This window comes from Prionailurus bengalensis, chromosome D2, assembly GCF_016509475.1.
Source record: "Prionailurus bengalensis isolate Pbe53 chromosome D2, Fcat_Pben_1.1_paternal_pri, whole genome shotgun sequence".
In the NCBI taxonomy this organism is placed as follows: Eukaryota; Metazoa; Chordata; class Mammalia; order Carnivora; family Felidae; genus Prionailurus; species Prionailurus bengalensis.
Genome location: NC_057351.1, coordinates 18881394 through 18887346, shown reverse-complemented (window position 1 = coordinate 18887346; position 5953 = coordinate 18881394). Strand labels below are relative to the sequence as shown.

The window sequence follows — 5953 nt, the reverse complement described above, 5'->3', positions numbered from 1 at the left end:
AACCCCCATTCTTTTTGTGGGAATAGGGGAAGACTCATAGATGCTTTCTGCCGAATCTATAGTCAGGGTCTGAAAGTAGGGTTCCCTGTACCCCTATGTAAGCCAGCTTGTCCCCCCCCCCAAATGGATGACCCCCTTGAGAGCCCACGTTTTCATGTATCTGGGGATTATTTTCATGATAAACAGAACTGGGAGACCGGGGAGATGAGGAACGGACACGGGCTAGATAGAGAATCCGTGTGACTATAAAAAAAAAAAAAAAAATCAAATAAGGAAAAAAAGCAGTTGGTGTTTTTTGTTTTTTTTTTAATTTTTTTTAACGTTTTATTTATTTTTGAGACAGAGAGAGACAGAGCATGAACGGGGGAGGGGCAGAGAGAGGGGGAGACACAGAATCGGAAACAGGCTCCAGGCTCTGAGCCATCAGCCCAGAGCCCGACGCGGGGCTCGAACCCACGGACCGCGAGATCGTGACCTGAGCTGAAGTCGGACGCTTAACCGACTGAGCCACCCATTCTTAACATGGGGATTGACCAGCCCAAGGAACAGATGCGGCCAGCACTAGCTTTCTGCGGGACAGCATGTTGGGAGCCACAAAGGGGTCCCTGGGGGGAAGGCGGGGGAGCGGGGTATCCCCACAGGAGCCTGGGGCCAGCCCTCCGACCCAAGCCCAGAGCCCCACACACCGTGGAAGCTGACTGTTGCTGGGGTCTTCAAAGCCCTGTGGGAGAGATCCGACTCTCACGCCTACACCCATCTGAAAATGTTGGTTGGATCTTCTCGATGAACCCTAAGGCAAACTTTTGGTGATTAAGAAAGACTGCAAAGTCTCCTGGAAAAGAGGCTTCTTGAACCTTCCATTCCGCACGAACTTCATGTTGTGGGTAAGTTGAGTTGAAGACTGTTGACAGAAGAGATGAATTAAATTTATTCAGACGAATTCCAAAATACCTCATCCTAGAGACCAGATTTGAAGTGATTGTAGGTCCAGAAGTCGAGGAAACATTTGTGGAAGAGATTTTGAGGGACAAACATGTAGCTCCTCCCCCCTTTTGTACCTCTCCATAGTTTTGTTCTCGGAGGCCTGGCGTACAAAACTTTGAAGGATCCCCCAGCCTTTAGTGTTTCGGGGGCTACGTAATCATTTAGGCAAAGCGGATTCTCCTTTCTCCTGATGACCCAAGGAGAACTTATTATACCCAACTTCGACCCGATGCGATTGCTTCTAGCCTGATGATGAGCCCCTCTTCGTGGCCCAGAATTCCTCCATCCCAAGGAAGACTCCATATGTAAATGTTCAAGAGAAAGAAAGCCTACCCGAGAGTCCTAGACCTGCTTGTTGCTGGCCCTTTTGTGGAGGTCTGTGCATGGTGAGAGGACATCAATCCCAGGACAAGGCAAGGAAAGAGACAGAGGCTCGTCCTCCCCACATCCCTTTAAATGAGCCTGGCTCTTACCTTCCTCAGCGGCTCCCCCAAACCACTCACGTCGCCTCTTACCCTCTGTCAGGCCAGTAACAAGGCCCTGTCCCTGTCAGGGACAAGGCCCACTGGGTTTGCTTCATACAAACTTCTCTGCTCTAGAGCCAGTTCTGTATTATTTTATTCATGGTGTTTTACTATATGTCCCTTTTACAGACGAGAACACTGAGGCGAACTACAATAAGAGTTTTATAAAGAAGAGCCCTTAATAAGTACCATGAACCAACCAAATCGTTACAGATTCATTATCTTTTTTTTTTTAATTTTTTTTCATGTTTATTTATTTTTGAGACAGAGAGAGACAGAGCATGAACGGGGGAGGGGCAGAGAGAGGGAGACACAGAATCGGAAACAGGGTCCAGGCTCTGAGCGGTCAGCACAGAGCCCGACGTGGGGCTCGAACTCACGGACCGCGAGATTGTGACCCGAGCCGAAGTCGGACACTCAACCGACAGAGCCACCCAGGCGCCCCTAGATTCATTACCTTCTTTCAATTTCTAACAATGCAGTGAGCTGGAGACTCTTCCTGTTACCAATCTCCAGAGGAGGAAACTGAAGCTCAGAGAGGTTTAGTTGTTTCTCCAAGGCCACACAGCTAACGAGTGGTGAGCCCGGATTCAAAGCTGCCGGGTCTGACTCTAAAGCCTCCTCCGTCTTTCTCCACCTCGTGCCCTCTCCGCCCTCCGCCTTAACCACTAGGAGAAGTGAATTATCCGACCGTACAAACAGCCTTTGTAACATGTATGTTTGCTCTTGTAGTAAACAAAGCATGGAAAATTAGAAACATAAAAGCATCGACCCACCCTTGGATTGTTCTGGAAAATCAACGTCAGAGAAATCAGAAAGGCTTTCAAGGAACAGGATAGCTAAAAATACGCCAGAGACAGTGACAATGCCTTAGCCCTGGGCAGGAGAGGGATCAGGGCAGCAGAAGCAGAGAAAGGCCGCGTCTGGAGAAACTCCTTACCCATGCACAGAGCCCAGAGGTACAGTGTCCCCTGTCAGGTTTTCCTCCCCTTCCATCTCAGCCACTGCCCCTTCCGGGTTGGACGTGAGCAACCGGGTTCCAGAGGGGAAGAGAAGTGAGGCATACGGCAGAAGGTCAAGGACCCAGCCAGCCACATCAGTCCTTGTGACATGGTGGCCGGGATCGCAACACGAAATCGCCCCTGAATGCGGGCCGGGCTCCTCACAGCTGCCTTCGGACCAGGGTTCTCTTAGGAGTCAGGCAGGGCCCGGCTGCAGGGAACCTCATCTGTCTGAAAGCAGAACAGGACGGCCTGTAAGGGAACAAAAGGCTCACAGAATCTGTGGGACGGCTAACGCAGGCCAGGCTGGGTCTCAGGTTCAACTCCCCAAGCCACACCGCAGGACCAGGTGACAAACGACCCGTCCCCGCTCCCCTGCCACGATCAGGAGCTTGCCAGCCATCAAGCCACAGTGCTTCCTCTAAAAGCACTCCCGCCCTGCCTCTGTCTCCCCACATAACTCCACCGCGAAGTAGCTTCCTCCGGGGCCCTTGGCCGGCAGAGCCTGCGTCCCATCCAGAACCCGCGTCCCATCCAGAACCTGCGCGCAGAGGATCTGCGAGGTGCGGGCTTGGCTTTCCAGTGTTTGCGGGTGCGGAGGACACAGGAGGAAGCTGACTGGCCAGCCGCATCTTCGCAAATAAAAGTAAAAGAAAGGAAAGGAAAGGAAATGTGGCCAAAAGGTTCCGGTGCTGAAGAAGGGACCGCCCTGGATGCCTACACTTTCCTCCCTGCTCCACAGACCAGCAGCGAGTGCTCGCGCTTAAACAGAAGTGTATACAGGGGCCTGCCCCTGAGGCTTTCAGAGAGAAGCTAGCGTCAAGGAGGGAGTGGGCAGAGCCCTTTAGTTTTATAGCTGGGTAAGCCGAGGCCCCAGGAGGCCGCCAGCCCCGCCCAGCAGGCCTCTGGGTAAAGCCCAGGCACAGATCCCTGCCCTTCCAGGCGGGGCGTCTCCTGCTAGCAGTGAGCTCCCACAGTGACCCGAGCCACAGAGGAGCTCGGATTCCGGGGAGCCCCCAAGCCCCACATGCGGATTCCAGGAAAGAACCACTTCACTGGAATTCTCAATGAAAGATCAAGTCAATTCATACTTAGATTTCAAGATGACGTCGGGGGGTGGCGTTTCATGCACAGGAGACTTTTCTGAAGTCCTCTTTCTCCTTCTCTCCCACTGACCCGCCGTAACTTTTCTCTCACCCTGCCCCTCCCCCCCCTGCAAAGCCCGCCCCCTCCCAGTCCCCGGTGGACAGCTGTCTTTCCTTCTCTGCTTCCTTCATTTCTGATTCTCTCCCATCGGGCAATTTCTGACTCTCCTGCCGCGGCCACTCCTCAGCACGTGCCTCCAGGAGTCTCCAGTCCTTTCTCTCCCCGCCTCGCCCTGACTCGGCAACGGAAGAGCCCAGGAAGGCAGCTGGCAAAGACAGAGTCCACTGGGGCGCCTGGGTGGCGCAGTCGGTTAAGCGTCCGACTTCAGCCAGGTCACGATCTCGCAGTCCGGGAGTTCGAGCCCCGCGTCAGGCTCTGGGCGGATGGCTCGGAGCCTGGAGCCTGTTTCTGATTCTGTGTCTCCCTCTCTCTCTGCCCCTCCCCCATTCATGCTCTGTCTCTCTCTGTCCCAAAAATAAATAAAAACGTTGAAAAAAAAATTAAAAAAAAAAAAAAGACAGAGTCCACTGTGGTTGGCGGAGGGCAAGGGGAAGGCTGTAGAGGCTCCTTTGCAAACCGCATGGTCCCTGTTCACTCCCGTGGCGAGGAGAGGGAAAGCGACCCTCTTCTTCCTTCTGGAAGGTGGCTTGGCATCCAGAATTCCTCTCGGGAGCTCTCTGCAAACTTCCCACCCCCCTCGCCCCATCGCTGTCCTTGAACAGTTGGGCAAATCTTTAGAACGTGTCACAACTTGCCCAGGTTCACAGCAAAAGCAGAAACACATTAAAGACACCTGGCTCCCGGCCTGACTTCCCCATCTCCACCCTGGCTTTTCCACCGTCAAACTCCTTTGAGTGGTTTAAGCGCGAAATGTGGCAATTTCTGGTGCTGACCAAGCTGGAAAGCGGCAGGTACCCACACCTTAGGTCACCACCGCCCACCATGATGGCTCAAATACTTTACGTTCATTACATCCATTTACTACCTACTCTGTGCCTTCGCGCAAGCATTAAGTCACGCCCCGTATGGAGATCAAACCCAGGAAGCATTTACATATGATCTCCTGCCCAGCATGGCACACGAATCATTTCCATCAGGGAAAAAATCCAGGCAGGAAAACAATAGCCCATTGAAACGAGTTATGCAACGGAGCCCGCACGGTCAAAGTCCCCCTGGCTTTCGGTCAACACAGGGAGTTCAGGTTAAGAGGGCCGCCTGCTTGTTGATGGGTTGATTGTTTATGAGAAGAAGAAACGTCCTCTTTTCCCTATATTCCCCCGCTGGCTGGAAGCCGAGATGCGGCCTCCAGCACCATCCTGCAAAGGCAGAGAACATTCCGTCGGCTTCTCCTGACCTCCTGGGTGCCACTGCCCCCACGTTCCCCAAGCTAGACCCCTCAGGAACCCCCTGGGTCGCTCCTTGCCCTTGCCTCCTCATGTGACTGATCCCCACGGCCTCTGAGACCCCTCCCATCCTCTCCTCCTGTCTCTGCCTTGGCCTTCTATGACCTGGACGGTAATTTGTTTCCCTGAATCTCAGACTGGGTCACGGTTATCCCTCGACAGAAGCCCGTCTTTTGGCCAATGAAAAGGGATGGAAGTGAGAAGGCATAATAAGGGCCCGTGCTTGCTTGGAGACACTCTTTCTCCCCCTCTGCCACGGCAGCCGGCCGTGTTCTAATGAAGTTCTCCGTGAACCTGGGGCCCAGCAGGAAGCCCCTGAGGGACAGAGCGGCACCAACCTGCAAGGGCCAGACCGCACAAGTGAAGAGCAGTGCTTTGTTTCCAGTGATCTTGAAGCTCCTGTTATCAGAATGTTATCTGCGCTGAGTCGAGGGATCGCTCCGGTTCCCTTCTATAGAGAATGTCATGACTTCCTCAAGCTCACAGCCAACGCATGAGTCAGAATCTGGAAAATAAAACCAGAAGGCTAAATAAAAGCTAGTATCATACGATAAAGAATCTGACTGGCCTCTGTCCCTGGTTCCTGGGAGAGGGACTCTAGGTCCTCGGAGTTTCCCAAGTAACAGGAGTGTCTTCGTTATTCACGAGCCCCTGGATTGTATCTGAGTTTATGCTAATGAGCTGACTCACGTGGGCCCCCGGTTAGTTTCACGGTGCTCTGATCGTGCTGGAAAGACCGACCATGTGATTGATGAGCGAGTTAGGGCCACTGGCATCAGCCTGACCTCCCAACCTCCAGGGAAGGGTGGGGGGCTGATGGCTGAGCCACATGTCACATGGCCAATGTTAAGCCGCGTGTCACATGGCCAATGGTTCGATCAACCGTGCCGTTATA

At 53.3% G+C, this 5953-nt stretch overlaps 1 long non-coding RNA gene across 3 annotated transcripts; it reads right to left on the bottom strand.

The window, feature by feature from the left end:
* Positions 1-429: 429 nt before the first annotated feature.
* Positions 430-5595, bottom strand: LOC122492768. Of its 3 annotated transcripts, none has more exons than XR_006299766.1 (3): positions 5397-5595; positions 2449-2761; positions 430-901 (listed from the first exon to the last, which is right to left on the bottom strand). It is a non-coding gene; the product is annotated as an uncharacterized LOC122492768 (long non-coding RNA). The 3 variants fall into 3 exon arrangements; XR_006299764.1 differs by lacking the exon at positions 5397-5595 and adding an exon at positions 3254-3473; XR_006299765.1 differs by lacking the exon at positions 5397-5595 and adding an exon at positions 3051-3228.
* Between the last annotated feature and the right edge of the window lie 358 nt (positions 5596-5953).